General features: G+C 42.7%; 1 pseudogene; it reads left to right on the top strand.

The window, feature by feature from the left end:
• The first annotated feature begins 9,096 nt into the window (after positions 1-9,096).
• On the top strand, positions 9,097-9,225 carry LOC123390861 (annotated as a pseudogene).
• Positions 9,226-10,610: the final 1,385 nt, after the last annotated feature.

Genomic DNA, 10,610 nt, shown 5'->3' with positions numbered 1-10,610 from the left:
CATTTGTGGTGTTCTCTTCATAAACCACAGGGCTCAGCAATAACTAGCGGCTGTTTACAGAGCTCCGGTGGTAATTAAGTCAAATTGGATCTGCTCTCTTAGTATGGTGAGGGCATATACTGACATCCATTATGTACAAGCTGGTTGGGGGGAGAAAAGCAATTCTTGTCAGTTTTGATACATGTTCAAGCTGGGGAACATGTGAAGGAAGAAAACCTTCTGTGGGTGAAAACAGTGTATGGTGTGAGAAGCACAATTGCCTTTGGAACTCTGAGGCCCTGAGTTTCTGAAGAGAGGAGAGGAGAGGCCAGATCTCTGGTTGGCATGAGAGCAACACAGTGGAGTGGAAGGGGGCACGTTCCCTGGAAAGTGCCGGCTGGATTGGAACGAGACTTCGTGGGTAGTGTCAACACTGTCTGTGTGAATGTTCCAGAAATATCCCATTGAGAAAGGAAGTATTGCCCTACCTCCCCCGGTCATCTCTATCACTTCATTGTTATTGTTCTTTCATAAAATTGATCACATTGTGAAGTAACCCTATTTATTTTGTCACTTGCTTATTGTTTGTCTTCTCCAATAGAATTTTAGCTACATGAGAATAGGGACCTTCCTTGTCTTGCTCCTTGCTATACTTTTGGTGCTTGGTACCGTGACTATAAAATACCAGGAGCTGTATTAGTTTCTTGGGGCTACCCTCACAAATCACCACAAACTGAGCGACTTCCAATAGCCACATTTATTCTTTCCCAGATCAGAAGGCCAGAAGTCGGAAATCATGGTGTTGGGAGAGTTGGATTTTCGAGGAGGTTCTATGGCACCATCCTGTCCATGCCTCTCATCATTAGTGGTTGCTGGAGTACCTGATGTTAGCTCCTTGGCTTGTGGCTGTATCACTTTAGTCTCTCCTTCCGTTGTCACCAGACCTTATTCCCCATGTGTATATCTGTGTGTCCTCCCCTCATGTGGATTTAGGGTTCACGCTATTCCAGAATGACTTCATCTTAACTAATCACATTTGTGGAGACCCTATTTCTACATAAAGTTATAATCTGTGGCCCTGGGTGGATGTGGATTCTGGGGGAAGCACTATTCAAGCCACTACACATGTTCAACAAACACTGTTGAATAAATGAGTCATATGAGGTTTCCTTTGACCATCAGGTTTAAGGCCCTGAGTAAATGGTGGAGAAAAAGAAAGGGAAGGGACACCTTTGGTTCTAAATAATCTTGGGGCAGTTCACGCTGTCTGCTGAGTGCAAAAGCCCATTGTTCTCAGGAATACTGCAGTAGGAAGACACTGGAGAGGAGCATTGTGTTTTACTATGGGTGGATTTTTAAGCAAAGGCAACTGTGATGTTAGTAGGGCTCTGGAATTAGCTCCCATGTACAATGGGGGGGGGGAGGTTGGCGCTCTAATACCGGACATAGTGGTGGGCTTCCCAAAGAAGCTGAGTGTCCTGGGGGGCACCAGCAAGGAAGAATTTCAAAGAAAATGAGAGCACCTTTGCACTAAGTAATTATTTGAAAAAGCACCAAAATCATCATAGTGAGAAAAATGAGAATTGAGTTGGATTTCCTAATACTTAAGCTATGGCTTTAGATTGTTTTAATTTTGAATTTTTTATAAGTTGGGAGTACTATAGTGTTATCAGTACTCTCCAGTGATTTAATCTCAGCCTTATTGAAACCTTGTATTTTTGAACCCTCAATCAGAATAAAGTATGGAGCTGGAGAGATAGCTGCTCTTTCTAGGCTTTTCGTAGTTTCTGCTTAATGAAAGTTTTAAGTAAACTCCTTAAATTTGAAAACTGGTTTATGTAAGACAAAGCTCAAATCAAGTTAGGACAATAAAGATTCAAGAGGTTCTTCCCGGTGATACGGAAGTTACCTTTCTTGAGGTCAGAGTTGTATTTCTGAGAGATGTTGCCCAGAAGGGCCAACCAGTGACCAAGGATACAGAGGAATCTGTGTCCTCGTGGAAGTGCTGAGCAGGCTTGTATTACTTGATGTCCAGTCTGAGTAAAGTACAATATCCTTCCCTTCTCCCACCCGAGTTTGGCAAGCCTAGGAAGAATCAAGGTGAAAGCAGGGCACAGTACCTAGGGAGTGGCCTGGTCTGTGCACGCTTGGGTGGGTGATGTCCAACAGCCAGATGAAGATTTTATGTCTGCATTGTTATTCCCTTGAATAGCCCTTAGCCTCTCCATCATTAGACACTATATTCTGGTCTCAGCCATTCTTGAGGGTGTTAATGTTCAAGGAAAAAGACAGACCAGACAACTAGTTGTGAGCCAGCAAGTGATGACCCACAGAAGGGACAAGTTGCTGAGAATAAGATAGCAGATAGAGGTGGCAGGTGACAGTCACGACAGACACCTGTGGAAGTATCTCCATAAAGATTTAGAAATAGTTGAGGGAGGAAAATTCCCCCAAAGAGTGGGCTTCTTGAAGTTCTGCAGAATGGTTTCTCAGAGCAGGTGTTCAAAGCAGGAATGACTGATGGCAACTCAGGACATTGGGAACCTGGATTGCACACTAATTCATATTTCTCCAGAGTCGCTCGATTTTCCCTTTCAGTATATCCTGATTTATATCGTCTGCTGTTGTGTCCCCCTTCGTGCCCCCTCAACTTACCATTCTTCACTGACCACGGCTAATTTGCTTCTTCAGCTGTTCTGCATGTTGCTTATAAGGTGCCCCATCGACCAGCACTGCACCAGCTCCGCACAGCTGAGCGGTCGCCAGCTTCAGCAGCGCTGTGTGTGGGACTCATGGGCCTGGGGCTTTGCCAAGATCTGAAGGGCAGTCGGTGATGTTCACTAGCAAAAGTGCTGGCTGTGGTGAGGCACTGCAGGGACGAATAATTAGCATGCAATTTTTAAAAAGTGTTCCTTCATTCAGAGTAGCTGTATTTGTTTTTATGTAAATAATGGACAGTATCCTGTTGTGTGGAGTCTGGAAATGAATGTTTTAAAGCATGTGTCCTCTTAGAAAATAACTGGCAGTTTGCATGCATTTGCATTGTATGGTTATTATTCTTGTGAGTAAAGTGAAAACATGGTCTACTGTATTGAGTGACTTGGAGCCTTCCCTTAAGGTGAGGAGCTTTGCTCTGTTCCAGGGTGAGGGAGGCCCAGGGTTGCTTGAGCTACTTGCACGTGCAAAGGCTTCCATGGGCACCAGTTTGATCCTGAGGACCCCTTCTGCTTTGGAGTCAGTGACATCTTCTGCTCTGCAGTAGAAAATTGAGTTTGAACTTTTTATGGGTTCTGATAGCAGCTGGGGATTCCTTTCCGCTTCTGTTTTCCTGCCACCCACAGCCTCCCAAGAGGCAGGATAAAAGAGAAGGCCTTTGCTCTTCCTTTCTTCTCTGGCTTTGATTTCCTCCTCTTCCTTTGTGTTTCCGAAAACTTTAAAACAAGCAAACAAATAAAATACTATAGTTCATCCCCTTCCGAGCCTTGCTCTCCTCTGGTGTTTACCCCCCTTTTACTTGCTGACTTTCTTCTCAGTTCCTCGTTCTCTTTTCTCTCTTTTTATGAGGGTTTGGCTGCCTCAAAGTCAAAGAAAGACAAGTGGCTCAAAGTAGGTAAATGTTTCTCTCTCAGATGACAGTATGTGTTGGTGGCTAATCAGGAGGGCTGGGCAAGTCGGCTCTGTGTGGAGATCTAGGGACCCAGGCTTCTTCAAGTTTGTTCTGTCACCCTGTGTTCCTGGTCAGTGTTAACATTCCACGTCTGATTTCCCTCCCAAAGGAAGGGACAAGGACGATGTGGAGATAAAGCACAAGCAGGTAGGTCCTGGGAATTGTCCTCAGTGTTTCCACTCACATCCTTGTGGCCATATCTAGCTACAAATCTAGTTGGGAGAGTGGGTGTCTAGGTAGTAGCCAAGTGTTCCAGTTAAAACTAAGAGGCTCTGTTATGAAAGGAAGAAATTTGAGAATGATATGGGGAGACAAATAACCAACCATTCCCACCACACCACTTAATGCTATAAAACTCTGTTTGAGCATGATTGAGCATCGGGTGAGACAGACTAGACTGCAAGGTGCTCATGGAGTAGAATAAGGAAAGTGATAAACTGTTTCAGTAAGTGCAGATATATCCAGTGCCCAAGGCACGCTCTATAAATATACCGACCCCAGAACTATCACTCAGAAGGTTCTATAGGTAGCTTAAGGAATTAAGTGTAATGGGCATTGATGCCAAACCAACAAAGGTGCCAACCCACCTCTTCCTTTCACTTGCTGTCAGATTTTGACAAGGGACTTAACTTCCCTGAACCCAGATTTCCACAAGTCTAAGTTGGAATAATAATGATACTTACTTTATTATAATGATTAGAGGTAGTATAGGAGAATCGATTTTTATGATGTGTGGTACAAGGTGATCTCTCAAGAAACATTGATTGAGGCCATTTCCCACAGAAGTTGTTTTGAAAGCTATGCATGGTCTCCCTAAATCAGAAATCCCCAGGTGGAAATGGCAGTTGCTCAAGTGCCCATGGTGGAATGGGGTGGCAGTGAGGAGCTGCAGGAGCTCCTTGTTATGGAAGGCTCTTTTATGGGGGTTAGATTGAGTGTTTCCAGAAGGAAACTCTGAGGACAATTAGCCTGTTTAGGAGGTGGTCCCAGCAAACACTGGTAGGAAAGTGGGGAAGTGAAGGAAGGAAGGGAAGGAAGTCAGTAAGGACATTATTGACCAGATTTCTGCTGTGTACAGCCAGGTGTCAGTCCTGGGGAATTCTGGGAAACAGTGTAGAAATGTCTCAGGTTGTTCCATTCATGGAGATAGCAATCTACCAACTTCTACCAGTTATTTATAGAGGTCTGCTCCAGGGGATATTAACTCCCTGGTGCTTCTACCTCCCTGACGCTTCTAGCTGAGTGGGCCAGAGAAAGCCACCAGGCAAAGATCCAGTTGCATTCAGCTGGAAGTATTAGATTGGTCAGTGCTGAGGGGGCATAGATAAGGCACCCCAGGGTAGCCTTGGCTATACTGGGTGGCCTAATACAGAACATAGACCTTCCACCCTATGGTCTATAGGTGACTATGAAGGTGGTAGAGAATGCCCAAACTCTTGCCTTTTATGGCTATGCTGCAGTTTTGTGCTTTTGAGAATAATGCAATCATTTGCATTGTTTAATAATAACCAGCACCCATTGGTAACCACCAGAAGTCAATGATCAGTATATTTTATTTTCCCCAAATGGAGGTTGATGTGGTAAGTAAACTCGTACCTCATGGATCAAGGTAATCTGGCAGTTTATCTGGTAATGTAAAGGCAAGATTCCTACTGTGCTTCTTCATGATTATGGTCAAAATGGATTGAGTGCTTTCATGGTACTAGAAACTGTGCTATAATCATTGCCTTATGATCTTATTTAATCTTCATGACTTCCTGTGGTCTATGCATTATTCCCATTTTGCAGAAAATGTTGAGGCTTAAAATTTGGGACAGAATATCAAATCAATGCTTCTTTGCTTTTACAAGGCAAGGGAGGCTTATCCCATGAATATACTTGGGAGTGTAGGTGGGTTTGTGCAATATTGCTTTGGACTTTTCAACAAAGATGTCACTACCGACATGGAGACCTCCATTCTGTCCTGCTCACCCTCTAACTTGGCCTCATCGCTCACTCTTTTCTTTTTTTCCTTCTCAAATCTCTTATGTCTGGCAGAAGAAAGATCTTTGCTGGAGGTTAATTTGTCAAAGTGCTGGCGTATGCGATGAAAAGAAGAGCAGAAAGAAACACGAGGTGTTTCAGAAGGGATGTCTCAACCAAACAGTGCCAGTCTTAGTGTGTGGCAGTCAGAAGCAATCTCTATAATTTAGACAGGGAGTACTCTGTGTAGAAGGCCAGCCTTTCAATTTACTTGAAAAAATAATTCTCGAACTTCTAAAAGGTCTTCTTCCTGTTGAGTAAAATCAGAGAGTTCAGATCAGTAATAGCTTTCTGGTCAGTCTACCTTCACCCTGTCAGAGCTGGCCCACCTGGGATACAGCTCAGTAGCTGTGATGTGTTTTACATTCTTGGCCCTTTTGCTAGGCTGCCCTTATGCGTGCCAGTGGGGAGAACAAATTGCATTATGTGGGCATATTTCCAATCGGTTAGCCCAACATTTGACTCCTTTTACACAGACTGGTAAATAGCCCTCAGATGGTAATGAATTATAACTGTAACAAGGGAGGAGGGAAAAAAAAATGGGGCCAGTTATTTCAATGTATGAGATTCCATCCCTACAATCCCTGCAATCCCTTGGAGCAATCTGGTCATTCAGAGCAGTCTGCCATCAGCACACATAAATGAAAGGCCTGATTGAATTTGCACTGGGCAGCTCTGGTGAGTGAATATATTGGTAAAAATTCTTGGATGTTCTAGGGGATGCTTGTTAGCAACTGGTTACTCCCTGTGGTTTCTCTCCTATAATTGTACACAGCAGGCTGGCATGAGGAGTGTCACCTTTTTTAGAGGTGTGAAAAAGCATTAAGTTGTGCTATTATTTTGAAGTCATGACGAACACCGAAGTGAGCCACGTGGAGTATATATACATGGGAGAGTCCACACCATGAGCTTTCCACAACCTCTTCTTTTTTTTTCTGTTTCCCAAAGCATACTTGCAACTGCTTTTTTAATAGGCTTTCGAGAGTAAAATCTGTATGGCAGTTTATGTATGGGTATAGATACATTTAAAAATATTTTCATGGTGGTATGGGTCAGAATAAAGCACCAACTTTTTTTTTCAGAATTACATTCATTCGTTAATTAAGCATTAATTGACTCTTTGCTGGACCCTGTGCTGAATGCAAGTACATAAAGACAAAGAAGACCTAGAGAGACTCATAACATTACTTATAAAATAAATTAATATTGCCATATTGCATGACTTCTCGGATGTAAATAATGGAGAGACAGTTATAGATTCATAAGCTTATCCAGATACAAATGACATCCCCTTCAAAAGCTCTATTCATACATAAGATCGTTTACAGTCACATAGAGAATATGTTTTTATTGTAAATATTAATATTTAGACTCCAAATTCCTCTGCTACAGTACTGCAGCATAAGATTTTATTAGATTTTTCTTGTATCCAGGGAAATTTCTGGAGTCCCAGTGTATAAATGCTGCTAGCTGGACACACTTACCTGCATTGCCTTTACTCTTTCCTTTTCACATACTTTGCAGTGATGGAGGTGTCTCTCTTCCTGTCCAGGCTTATCTCCTGTACCTTTTCTCTGAGTCCCATCCATTCTGACCCCTCTGAGATGCCCTATACCCCTTCCTTCTTCTGTAGAGCTCCCTTCCTGCTGAAGTGAGTTCCATCAAGATGTCAAGGTATTCTCAACTCTCCATAATAAGAAGTCCCCTTCTTGACCCCCAGCTCCCTCCTGTAACTGCCATACCTCTTCCCTTCTCTTTATAACCAGTCTTCCAGATTGAGTTATCTACACAGATTTTCTCCTCCTCGTCCCCCACTTTAAGACAACTACTTCCAAATGCAGCCCCATCACTCCACTGAAAAGACTTCCACCAACCCTCTCATGATCTCCTTGTTACCAAGCTAATGAATAGTTTTCGTTTTCATTTTACTTTTTATCTGCTTGGTCAATACTGTCAACCACTCTCACCCTTTTCCACAGACTTAAACTTGTGTACAAATATAAGAGCACTCAAGGCAAACTCTTCCGCCAGTACTGGAGGTCCACTAGTGGTGAGTTAGTCACCTCCTCCTGTCTGTGAGTCTCCAGTTTCACTTTCTTAAGGACCTGTTTTGGATAGTCTCTTGCAGAAATATTCGATTCAGTTTCAGTATGAGAAAAAACCAAACAAGTAGATTGTACCTCACGTACTATTTTTTAACCTGCTCTTTTCATGTGATTTATTTTGAACCCTTCCACCTATCAGCAGGTAGAGATCCCATTTTTTGATGAGAGCAGTATCTTGTTGTAAAGTTCCTCCTACTGAAAGTTCCTACTCTCCAGACCATAGCAGCTCCATATCCTTCTTCTGAAGGCATCTCTGTGCCCTCCTCTGCAAGGACCTTTCCTGGCCCCGTTTGGAGGCTTGGAGTCTCTGCCCCTCCTTCTCTGTGGTAGGAGTCCTCTCCTCCCATGCCCTGCCACATGCCGTTGATACACTCCTCTCCTCTCTCTGTCTACCTCTCTTTCCATACTTACCTGCTAACTGCGGACTTCTGCTTGAACATACTGTCTGATGGAGAAGTAAGAACGTTGGGAACTCAGCTTTCTATTCTTCTTCATTGTCTTCCCTCAACTTGCTTTTCTCTCTAGTTTCCTATCCTAGCATATGTGATTCCTACCCCACAGATTGTTCATGCCAGACACCTGGATTCATCTTTCCTTCCTTTCTCTTTCTTCTAACTTTCACATGTAACCATCAATTCTTAGATTTCATATCCTAAATATTTTTTGAACACAGTCACTTAATTATATGCCGGTTGTTACCCCTCAATGCAAGCCATCATAATTTCTCATCTGAATTATTGCAGTAAGCCTCCTAATAAATAACTCCTCCCCACTGTAATCTATTCTCCCCATTGAAGAGGGTTATTTCTAAGACACAAGACATAACAAAGTCAAAATTTCTTCATGTGGCTAATAAGAGACTTCAAAGCTGAAACCTTGTCTCGTCTCCTGTATCACTGAATTTCACACAAGTCAGTTTGAACTTCTTTTGGAGACCTGCACGAAACAGGTTATTTCTCATCTCAGGACCTTTGCTTATACTGTTCCCTTCTTCCAGAGCCCTTTTTCCCTGTTCACATTCCCTTTGCTGCACCGTGATTAACTCTTATTCACTTTCTGGTTTCAACTTAGATATCATTTCCTTTAGCAAGATTTTCTTTGTTCTCTCCCAAATCTGGTTCTCTATCCCTATCATCTGTCTGCATATAACCTCCTTCCCACACCCCCCACCCCACTCATTTCAGTTCTAATAACAATGTCTGTTTCCTTATTTTCAGCTACCTCTGTGCTATAGACCTTCTGACAACAGCAATCATCAAACAGCTCTGTCAATCTTTCCTACTACCTAGCCAGAGTAGATTCTCATTAAACATCTTTAGAACAAGCTTTGCACAGTGGCAGTATCACAGCCAATGAGGTTTATCCGAGGCACGATTATTGCTAATAGAATAATTCATGAAATGATGTCTTAGCTTCAGTGGAATTGACAATTCTTTCCTAATTTTCTTTGATTGAGATAGAGATATACTTATGCCATGTCCTCCTATTCTTCCAACCCCTGTTTATCCCCAAATTCCACATCTTTTTTTCTTCAGAGAACTTAAATAGAAACTGGACTCCTAGGTCCTTCCTTAATAGCATTAGGAAATGCTAAATAACCTTTTCCAGTGTTTGTCCTAGTTTATATGCATATTTATTCTCTGGTGATGTCCTCCCAGGGCACAGAGGGTCTAAGGCCATTTTGGTGTTGAAAACATCTGCATATATGACTTATCACAGTCATGGGGCTGCAGTATCATTTTGATTCCCATAGGATCCCTTCACCATAGCTAATAGATGACCTAGCAAAAAACTGAATCCTAGAATTCTCAAGAGATGATTACATGCCAAAAGAGAAATTGGGCTGGTAAGAAGAACACAAGATGCCAAGGAAAATTAAAACTGCCCATCAGGTGACTACAGGGGTAAAAACTAATTACTGGCAGGGAAGAAATGTGTGCAGTCAGAAGAGTGATGTGTCTCTTGAAGAAGACCGTCAGGTCCTATGTATCCTGGGTTTAATCACTAGGGCAAGGCTGGGGCCAGATCAGGGCAGCTTATAGAAATTCATGATTCTTTGACTTACTGATGGAGCGATATGATGGATCCTCAGAATATTTGGATTGCACAATTTCTTAAGATTTCTGATTGGATTTGGGGAATGGCAGGAGTGGGGGAGAAGGGTAAAAGGTTTCTAGCTTGGATAACTAGATAAATGGTGGGGCCCCCCAAATTGTGGAAAACAACAACAACAAGGAGAAGTAGGTTTGAAATTGGAAGATGAATAATGTGATTTTTGATGTTTTTAGTTCCATAGGGGATACTCAGGTGGAGATACAAGGTTGTAGGCTTGTGAGAAATACTGTGCCAGAGATAAGAGATCTGAGAATTCTTCAGCATATAAATGGTAACTGAAGTCAGAGCAACAGGAAAAATTGGATCTTAATTTTCTTTGGTAATTCAGTCAAAGGTTGTCTGTTCAACTCTGCTACCTCTTTGCTCACATTTTCAAACCAGATCTTTCCCATCCTTGGGTCCAACACGATCTCCTGCAACCCCAGCACAGATGGGATACCCAGGTGCCTCTTTGTTGTGTGTGTGTCTAGAAAGGGAATCTGAGAGTGAACATGAGTAGCATAAGAAAAGCAGAGGAGCTTTCACATTTTAGAGGTAAGTGGAGGCAGAGGAGGGCACTGGGGAAACAGTAGGACCTTTCAGTAAAGCAGAACGGACTCCAGAAGAAGCTGTGATGTGGGAGAACTTCAGGAAAGAGTGTTCAAGAAACAACTCTGAATTTCCCTCAGACTTGTTGAAGTATGGATTGCCTCACATATGCTATCGCAGAAAACAGTGACCAC

This window comes from Mustela putorius, unplaced genomic scaffold, assembly GCF_011764305.1.
Source record: "Mustela putorius furo isolate JIRA1106 unplaced genomic scaffold, ASM1176430v1.1 tig00000145_pilon_pilon_pilon, whole genome shotgun sequence".
NCBI lineage: Eukaryota > Metazoa > Chordata > Mammalia > Carnivora > Mustelidae > Mustela > Mustela putorius.
This window is presented reverse-complemented; position numbering and strand designations above follow the sequence as displayed.